Below are 11,131 nucleotides of genomic sequence, written 5' to 3' on the forward strand. Positions count from 1 at the left end.
GGCCAGCTTTCAATTATCACATATTTTACCATTCCCCTTTCTTTCAGTTTCTAAATGTCAGACATATAAAGCATTTGACATTTAGGGAAACGTCAGCATTATAACAACTCCCCCAAGTTATGACCCTGCACTAATTTTTAGACAACACATGCTAATAAGCATGCAATTTTCAAGCCTTAATTTCAACCCTAATATACATAATTTAAAATTACCAATTTAAAGCATTTTAAAATTTAAATGGGAACTGTTGCTAGTATTAAAAAAAATTTAATTATAATCATGATCACTGAACCAAAAATATGAGTGAATATATAATTAGCATGTGTGCATATAAATACCACAGTAAGAACTGACACTGGTTACAAATAATTGATTCGTGAATAGATGTGTTCTCTGTGAACTTCAGAAATCTGTAACTCAAAATCACTCTCATTACAGAAACCGGTCATCTTAGCTGAAAATATTTCTATGGATGAATGAGCCATGAAAATTAATCACTTTTATGGCCACAGAGAGAGGTTTTTCTGGGTCACTGTCCGGATAGTAAAATATTAGAAGCCCGTGATCTAGTTTATAATTCATCATAGGCTATAGTTAGCCCTACAGATATTAAAAATAATTTTCTTGCTCGTCCTGAAACAGAAATTGCTCTAGAGACCTCTGCAGCTCATAAAGCTTAAATGCCAAGCCCAATCATTTCATTAATATTTGTCTGTAAATTAGAAATTTTTTGAATAAATTGTTTATTAGTATTTGAGATGGGCATCCCAAAAGAAAATGCATCAACAAACACAGCTCTCAAAATTTCAGTATTGCTGTAATCACATGGAAATTCAGCATAAGTTAATCATTATCAGTAGGACTAACAGTACAATTATTCTAAAATATTTGAGCCGATCAGTGTATTCCATGGGTACGTAGTTCTTCAGCAAATGTCAGTGGATGTTTTGATAGTGCAGGAAGGCCAAAGTTAATGTCTAAAAGAGGAGGGCAGAAATCAGCACGTAAACTAAAATCAAATTATATGACTGTTAACAAACGCACCCGTAACTCTTGTGCTCCCAGAGACATGAAAAGGAAACTGAATGACAAGTAATATATCCAATCATTTCCTCCTATAAATTAAAATTTCAATCATGTTTAACACATAAAAATATGTAATTAGGCAGATAAAATTTTACTGTCTTTACTTCTAATGTACATGACATGCACTAAGCAAACTTCATTATGCTTACATCCCTAATCATTGCAACCTTAGGCCTGTGCTAAAGGTATTACTGTGAAGACTTTTCCATGATTCTAAACAAAAAACCAAATGATTTCCTTCTCAACCTGAGAAAGTTATTAGCACTGTCTTACATTTTTTTACCACTTGGAACAATAACAAAGAATATTTTCAAGCACAAAAAAACCTAGCAACATTTACTTCTTTACCATGCTAAAAAGCAATGTAATATTGTCCATTACAAATTCTTATTGATTTTCATTATGTTTTCTCAATATTTAACTTTAGTGAAATTCCAGTTCATACATTTGTTGCCCAGAGAGGCAGAGGAATCTCCATCTCTGCAGATATTCAATCTAGACATATCTCTGGGTGACCAGGCTGTATAACCGGACCTGCTTTGAGATGGGGTTTGGTCTAGAGAGCTCCAAAGGGCCCTCTGGCCAGTCTGATTCTGTGACTGGTTTCAGGGTTTCTAACCTCTTAGATTCTCTGACAAATTGTTACCATTAACAAGCACCAAATGTCTGTGGAGTTGCCTGTGCAATCAGTCTTGGACCATGAAAAATGCAAGATGATGCCATTTAATTCTTTTTGATCATAAGCTAAACTAAGTCACATATAACTTCTCAGTTGGGTCTAAGAACAGGGATAGGGGCAGTTAATGCATCTCAGCTAGCAAACTAACTTGATAAACCACTGATGCTTGATCACGGTTCTCTCCTCTCATGGACTGTTGAGAACAGCAGCACAGAAGAAACACCAGTTATGAATAGGCAAATGAGACAAAAGAAGATTTCATATGTAGTGTTTTAAAAGGGAAATTAAGTTAGGGATTGAAACAGCAGGGAGTTATGGACGAAGCATCGGTGAAAAGTACATTAGTAACTTCATTACTTTTTGTTTAATAGAAGGGTGGAAATGAACATAAGATCAGTCAACAGGAAACACAGCTTCTCCTTGTTACCGCACCTTTGCCTTCAAAAGGAAATGCTGGAAGTAATCAAAAAGTTAAAAGTCTGTGTGATGATGGTTGGTTGGTTGTCACCTGGATCACACTCTGCTATCTAATGTACAGCACCATCAATAACAGTTTTGTGTGTGTATTAATTTGCTCTGTACTAGCCAAATGTGAAGATAGTTAGACAGTTAGGTAGTAAAAGCAGTCAGAGCAGGAGGATTCTGAAGAGACTATTTCATTAGATGTCACATTAATTATGTGAAAAATACAGAAAAGACTTATTAAATACCTCTGAACACTTTTGGAAACATGATACACCAAAGTAAAACACAACAAGTATATCCAGCAACTTACATGGCAGGTATGGAAAAAAATAGCACTCACAGCACATACCAAATAAAACTCAGAAATCTGAGATTCATAGCATTTAGGACCAAAAGGTATCTTTGGATCAACAAGTCTGATCTCTGTAAGATTTCATCTAATAATTCTTACATTTGAATAAATCAGTCAACAGCATTAATGAGTCATTTGAAAAGGGATAATGAGGAGGTGGCATAGATGTTTTATGGGAGGCATCTGCCAAGATGAGAGACTATATGTATGTAATCAATAGGTAGCGGAGGCTGGCTCCAGAAGCTCATCAGAGCTGATGAACACTTATCAATACTTTAGGTAACATTTCCTGAAGAGTTTGGGAAGAGAAAATGAACCTCTCATATTTGAAGTTTGAGAGGAAAGAGTCAGTGGAGGGTTGTTAAGAGAGGATTAAATTGGTCAAAGCACTGCTCTAGGAAAGTGACCTCTGCAAGCAGCATTCTGGATGGGTATCAGCTGGAGAAGGCTGCATTTGTTGAGCTTGGATACAATCATGCTTCAGTGATGAGAGACTAGGCAAGAGCTATCACCATGCAGGTGGTCAAGAAAGGCAATAACACAATCTAAAGGGCATAGATTGAGTCTGAATGCAAGGAGACAAACAGGTCTGAGTTTGAGAATAATCTCTGGAAAGTAGGTAGGATGGTGACCAGTGACCAAGACAGGAAGTAACTGGGAAAGTCAAGTAAGGAGGGGAGACTGGCGGTATCAATCTACAGCAGTTTTATATCATTGCTAAATGTGTTGCCTTTTAATAAAGTGGACAGAAAAGCTTTTGCTCCTGTCCAGAATTCTTTTCTTCACTCATGCAGTCCCTAATGAGTACAAACACACACATATATATATTTATTTCTTTTCAAGATGACTGGGTGAAATAAAGCACAAATTTTAACTTGTCTTTGTTGTGATGTCTTGACAGAAAACTTAAAAGTAGTTCTGCTACTGCTGCTCCATAAACATGGTCATATATGGCACCCGTTGCTGGTATGGTGGAAAAATTATTAACATTTAAGATTTGAGAGGTCTGGCTAAGAGGTTTATCCTAACTAAAAGAACATTCCTTTCAAGTAAAAGCGAACAGTGATTGTTTCCAACTTCCCACTTCCCCATATCATTAACTACGACCATAGTTAATAAAGCTTCTGTCTGACCTGTCTGAAATTGTACTTGCATTATGACACACTTGGAGTCCCCAGACCTCCAACACTGCTATTAGCAAATAAGCAATTCAGAAAGATGCTGTCATTCAGAGTGTATCTCAGAGCATAACTGCAAACTTTTTTTCCAGTGGATTTGTCCCAGAATAAATTCTAACTTCTGTTAAAGCTAATGTTTCCGCATGAGGAGTGCATCTTGTTAGACAACCCCTCCACCCAACTTCCTCACACAGCTAACGTTTCCCATGTCATCCACTGCAATACATTTCATATGGATAATTTTTTCATCACATTTGTGAGTTTACAGTTTCAGGGCTATCATGCTCAGATCATAAATGTGTGTAGCTCCCATTTCTTTCTCTTGCAGCCTGATCATCATAGTCATTATATAGTTTGTTAAACATCATGACAGCGTTGCCTACAACAGTTGCCAGTTCCTACATTCCAATGTGATAACATATCTTTAAGCACTGTTACCACAATTTCCACCAAGGTGGAAGTGTGAACATTTAAATCATCATTTATATGTTGCAGCAATATAGTCACTTGTCCTTCTGTCAGAGAACGTGTTCGTCTCATCTATTATAACTGAACGCACTTTTCAGAAATGTTCTCAGAAATATTCCCCGTGCTTTTAAGAGCCATGATGCCCATTATCTCATTTAAAGTAACTATAATTATCAATGTGCCTCGAATCATTTTCGACTGTGGGGTATTACTTTGCCAGAAAACAGAGCAACCCAATATAGCTGCAAGCCAGCTTTTCCACTTAAGCAGGGTCAATATAATGGTTTGTAGTACAAACCTTTCCCAGGATAACATACACCTTTTAGTATTTTTATTACGCTTGTCTTGTTTTCTGTTCTAAGAACCCTGAGAAGTGAGCACACTGATGATATCCTCTGTGGTCTTTTGAAGAACTTCAGGTACTTTATGGTGGCCTAAAGAACCTCAGTGCCTCTCACATTCATCTCATGCTTTGTCCCCAATTAGTAAATGAAGACTGGCATGAAACCACTTTTTGTAGATGTAATCAAAAATAACCAAAAGTAAAAACCAAGTGCACTGACCTCAGATCATTTAAAAAAAAAAAAAAAAGAGAAGATAAAAAAGTACATATGCAGAAGTAAAAAAACCAGCATGTTTTGTTAAAGGAAGCAGGAAAGAGACACAGCAGCTACCAAAAAAAGTGTGAGATGTACATGCAGGGAAACATCTCTCCCAGACAGACAGTTCTGAAGACCCTGAATACTGAGCCATTTATCAGACAGGAAAGAAAGGAGCCCACTGGCAGAGGACAACTACTGAGAGCAGCCTTGGCTACTGAGAGCATTCGGCACCCAGGGGAAAAAGGGTTGTTCTCAAACATCTAAGACCATCAAAGTTTCATGCTCTTCTACCTGAAGAGAACACACTGTGAGTTATAAGAAAATTTTCCTTGCTATAATAACCTGCAACAAGGAAAAAATTCAATTGCTACTACTTTCAGGTAAGGTTTTTATTCTGGCTTGTGCCTGTGTAGAACTTGTATTTGATAAGGGCATCTTCCAAAAAGGTATTAAGAGGAAATGGAACCATTACTTGCCTGGATAAGTTGTCCCAGTGTTTAATTATCTTGCTATTAAATGTTTGAGCTTAATTTTGAATCTGAACTTCTCTAACTTCAGCTTCCAGACGTTACACCCTTTTCTGTTAGATTCAAGAGCCATGTGAAACCCTGATGAAAGTATGTTGTAATCCAGTCATCTCTTGATCTTCTTTTAGACTAACTGAATAGAGTAACTTCTATAAATCCTTCACTATGAGACATTTTCTCAGGTCTTCAATATAATTTCTATGACTCTTTCCTGCAATCTCTCTCATTTCTCTTTACCTTTTTAAAACATGCTGGCGTGAACTGTATCCAGATTTCAAATACTGATCTCATGGGTCCCCTGTCCAGAAGTCATATTACCTCCCTGTTTTTGTTCATGATTCTCCTTATATCACAGCAGCCCTCTTTGTTACAGCTCTGCACAGGGAACTCATATGCAACCACCTTCTTCCTGTATAGAGTCAATGCTTTCCACTACGGAGAGCTCCCCATGACATAGGTATGACTACATCATCTCTTCTTAGAAATACAGTTATGCATTTAGCTGGATGTATTAAGAAAACAAGTTGTCTGACCAAGCTGTATGGCCAAAAGCCTCCCTTCTTAGCGCGCTGCCTTCCTCTTCATTTACCATGACACCCATCTTTGTAACATGTCCATTCTTTGCCAATGGTCCTGTGGGTTATTGAATGACTGCAAATCTGGCACAGGCTCTGTTGGAAGCTAGTGTTTTAAGAGCTTGTACCAAACCAGGTATTAATCCCCTTCAAAAGTTTTTTAATGAAAATTGGCACTTGTGTTATAATGACATATGATAAGACAAGTGCCTGTCAAAAATCTGTTGCATCTGTGGAGGAACAAAATATATCTTCCCATTGTAATAACATCAAGTCTGTGTGACAAGACTTATTTTATATTAAATTGATATAGAATGGCAAGTATTCTTTTATTCTCCATTTCCTTTCTTTCCTTCAGAAATGGACAAAGGACTTTTTCAGGATAAGGGAATAAACCCTAAGCATTCTCTATATAACCCTTACTTTAGTTATGCTCCTAATAGTTTTCAGCTTGCCTAGCAATTGAGAAAAAATAAGTGAAGACTTGAACACTTGGTTCACCAACAGGAGGAGGAAAAGAACGTAAAAAAAAAAGGGTAAAATTAGATGTGCATGCCCAGGGTATTCCAGCTCAAAGATTCTGAAAGGTCAGTAATAACTGCATGATTTTGTGCATGGGCAGAGCTTGGCTCATTACATGGTCTAAGTGTCTAAATGACACTCATGTCACACTGGAGATTAAATCAATGTGAAGCTAGCTCCCTGTCAAAAAGAAAAAATATTGGCAAAGAGGAAGGAATTAAGAAGAAGTGACAAACACATTTACAGAACCTCAAGTCACTTCTCACTTTGCAGGAGAGAATCCTTGAAGTAATTAAAGGCAGGCCCAAGCTAGGCAGAGAGCATTCATAGAGAAGATGGATACATATTTGAAAGTAAAGCTTACCTATATATTTATTGCTATCTAAAATTTAATGCTAAGCAATAGAGAAACTATAGAGAAAAGTTCAGGAACAAGGTAACTGGACTGTAAGCACTTTAACAGTATGTATAACTGTCTCAGTGTGACAGAAAAAAACATAATAACTCTACACATTTGCATATAGAATCCTACCTATATGTTACTTTGCTGCTTTACAGAATATTTATTTTTCAACAAATTTTATGCTTAATAAGTTCATCTTTTAAAGTTTTTAATATTTTTCTGAAATTTAAAATTCATATTTTAAATATCACTGTGGATGTTTAAGGAGGATTTTAAATTTCCTGAAAGAAAATTCCAACAAAAGTAATTTCTAAAATGTACACAGGCTCTTGTCATATATTTGGGTTCTTCACACTTCCTTTATGCAACTAACCATAGAATCATAGAATGGTTTGGGTTGGAAGGGACCTTAAAGATCATCTAGTTCCAAGCCCCCTGCCATGGGCAGGGACACCTTCCACTGGACCAGGTTGCTCAAAGCCCCGTCCAACCTGGCCTTGAACACTTCCAGGGAGGGGGCAGCCACAGCTTCTCTGGGCAACCTGTTCCAGTGCTCAGCACCCTCACAATGAAGAACTTCCTCCATATATCCAATCTAAATCTACCCTCTTTCAGTTTAAAGCCATTACCCCTTGTCCTATCACTACATCCCTGATAAAGAGTCCCTCCCCATCTTTCCTGTAGGCCCCCTTTAAGTACTGGAAGGCCACTATAAAGTCTCCCCAGAGCCTTCTCTTCTCCAGGCTGAACAACCTCAACTGTCCCAGTCTGTCCTCATAGGGGAGGTGCTCCAGCCTCCTGAGCATCTTTGTGGCCTCCTCTGGACTCGCTCTAACAGGCCCATATCCTTCTTACGTTGGGGGTCTCAGAACTGGACACAGTACTGCAGGTGGGGTCTCACAAGAATGGAGTAGAGGGGAAGAATCACCTCCCTCGAGCTGCTGGTCATGCTCCTCTTGATGCAGCCTAGGATACAGTTGGCTTTCTCAGCTGCGAGCACACATTGCCAGGTCATGTTGAGGTTCTCATAAACCAACACCCCCAAGTCTTTCTCTGCAGGGCTGCTCTCAATCCACTCATCCCCCAGCCTGTATTTGTGCTTGGTATTGTCCCAACCCATGTGCAGGACCTTGCACTTGGCCTAGTTGAACTTCATGAGGTTTGCATGGGCCCACCTCTCAAGCCTGTCCAGGTCCCTCTGGATGGCACATCCCTTCCCTCCAGCGTGTCAACCACACCACACAGCTTGGTGTCATCAGCAAACTTGCTGAGGGTGCATTCAATCCCACTGTCCTTGTCGCCAACAAATATGTTAAACAGCACCGGTCTCAACAATGACCCCTGAGGAATGTCACTCGTCACTGCTCTCCACTTGGACATCGAGCCATTGACCTCAACTCTCTGAGTGCGACCATCCAGCCAATTCCTTATCCACTGAGTGGTCCATCCATCAAATCCATGTCTCTTCAATTTAGAAACAAGGATGTCATGTGTGACAGTGTCAAATGTTTTGCACAAGTCCAGGTAGATGACGTCAGTTGCTCTTCCCTTATCTATCAATGCTGTAACCCCATCATAGAAGGCCATAAAATTTGTCAGGCACCATTTGCCCTTAGTGAAGCCATGTTGGCTGTCACCAATCACCTCGTTTCCCATGTGCCCTAGCCAGGAGGATCTGTTCCATGATCTTGTTGGGCACAGAGGTGAGACTGACTGGCCTGTAGTTCCCTGGGTCTTCTTTTTTTCCCTTTTTAAAAATGGGGGTTATGTTTCCCCTTTTCCAGTCTGTGGGAAATTCAACAGACTGCTACTTCTCCAATATGATGGATAGTGGCTTAACCACTTCATCCGTCAGTTCCCTCAGGACCCATGGATGCATCTCATCAGGTCCCATGGACTTGTGCACCTTCAGGTTCCTTAGATGGTCTCGAACCTGATCTTCTCCTACAGCGGGCAGTTCTTCATTCTCCCAGTCCCTGCCTTTGCCTTCTGCGACTTGGACAGTGTGGCTGGAGCATTTGCCACTGAAGACTGGAGGCAAAAAAGTCATTGAGTACCTCAGCCTTCTCCATGTCCCAGATAATCAGGTCTCCCATTTCCTTCTGGAGAGGGCCCACATTTTCCCTAGTCTTCCTTTTATCACCAATGTACCTATAGAAGCTTTTCTTGTTGCCCTTGATGTCTCTGGCCAGATTTAATTCTATCAGGGCTTTAGCTTTCCTAACCTGATCCCTGGCTACCTGGACACTTTCTCTGTACTCCTCCCAGGCTATCTGTCCTTGCTTCCACCCTCAGAAGGCTTCCTTTTTGTGTTTGAGCTTGTCCAGAAGCTCCTTCTTCATCCATGTAGGCCTCCTGGCATTTCTGCCTGATGTCCTCTTTGTTGGGATGCATCACTCCTGAGCTTGAAGGAGGTGATCCTTGAATATCAACCAGCTTTCCTGGGCCCCTCCAGGGCTTTATCCCCTGGTACTCTCCCAGGCAGATCCCTGAAGAGGCCAAAGTCTGCTCTCCTGAAGTCCAGGGTAGCGAGCTTGCTGTGCACCCACCTCACTGCCCTGAGGATCTTGAACTCCACCATTTCATGGTCACTGCAGCCAAGGCTGCCCTTGAGCTTCATACTCCCCACAAGTCCCTCCTTCTTGGTGAGAACAAGGTCCAGCATAGCACCATTACAATCTACAAGAGTTGTTAGTAGAATATGAAATTTCCTAATAATTTTATTTAAGTTACTACAAGACTACATATGGGGAAAAATCCAAAGGAAAAATAATTCCAGGTAAGAGTGTACTAAGGACTGTCACTTGACTTGGTCCTCCTTCAGGGTGGTTTTTGTTATATGGATTAAAGCCTAGGAGCCTATAAAAAGCCATTAAGAAGAGAGGGAAGGAATGAGCATGGGGACCTGCTGGATTTTCTGAAGGAAGGCCTGCTAGCTGGTAAGGCCCCAGGTGAAGAACATGTGAACGTTTTACGTAAGGATCATTTTTTCCTCTTTGAATTGGGCTGTTTGGTTTCTAAGGACAGCTCTGTACTTACTGAGTAAATCAGGATGCATCCCTAAGCCTGATGCTCCTACTGTTCAGACCAGGAAATCACTGGACCAGGTGATGTTTTTCATCTCTCGGCTATATGAACAGGCTTCCTATTCATGGCACACAGGGTCCTGGAAGCAGACTTGCCACGCAGGACATGGCTGAGGCACAGACTCAGAGGCAGTTCCTATGTACTGCCAGTCACAGCTACCTGAAGGAAAGAAGTGCACGTGCCTCAACTCATCCAGACCTCCTGGACCCTGCAGGCCACAGACTGCCTGAAGAGTGATCAACTTCCAAACTATACCCTGAGATAGATAACAGCACTAGACTTCACAGCTGATGCCTCAGGATATGCCAAGATTATACAAAGTCATATTGTGTTACCTGAGATAGGCCAGGGTATCTTTGTACGTCACCATGGCAGTCACAGCGTCAGACAGGGATCCCAGCTCGGGTCCAGAGCAGTACAGCCCGACCTCTGCTTCCTGTTCCAGCAGCACTAGGCTGTTCTGTGCTAGCTTGAGGGTCAGCAAACATAATCTGTATCAGCATGCTCATAAGAGAGAGACAGAAATCAGTAGCAAGACAGTGGTACAAGATCTCTTTAGCTATGACCCATCAATAATTTTTGCATCTGTTAATTTTCACAATGTTAAAAAAGACATTTTCCTCTAAATTACAAGTGTTCTGTAGTGCTACAGGGTGAAATCCATGGCAATGCCATCTGCCCTAATGACCAAGACGGTCCACCATCTCACTAATAGAGACAAACCGGCAATACAGGATACAAACATTAGCTTGTTTATAATGTGTTGTAATTGGAATGAAAATCATTCACAAATTAACTAAGTGAATAAAAACAGCTCTCCAAAGTCCTAAATTAAAATATTTAATTGAAATGCTGGTCTTCCCCATTTGTGATACAAATGTTTAAACAGGATGAAGAAAAGCTTTTGCATTTTTTAATGTAACTGTTCTAAATGTAAGAGTGACAGATGCTGAAACATACCAAACATACTGAGTCTAGATCAGAGAAAAATATTTGTTACACTGTCACATAAGAAATCAGTGGATAAATCAGGAAGACAGCCATCAGCAGCAAGGTGATAACCACTTTTAATCCTTGTTATAAAGCAGGAGGGTCACTAGGAATATGAATGAATCATCTGGAATGATCCAACAAAGTTTCCCAAGGCTTAGCACAGTGATTGAGGTAGACCGGAATGAAGGACGGTG

Source organism: Strix aluco, chromosome 2 (assembly GCF_031877795.1).
Source record: "Strix aluco isolate bStrAlu1 chromosome 2, bStrAlu1.hap1, whole genome shotgun sequence".
Lineage (NCBI taxonomy): Eukaryota > Metazoa > Chordata > Aves > Strigiformes > Strigidae > Strix > Strix aluco.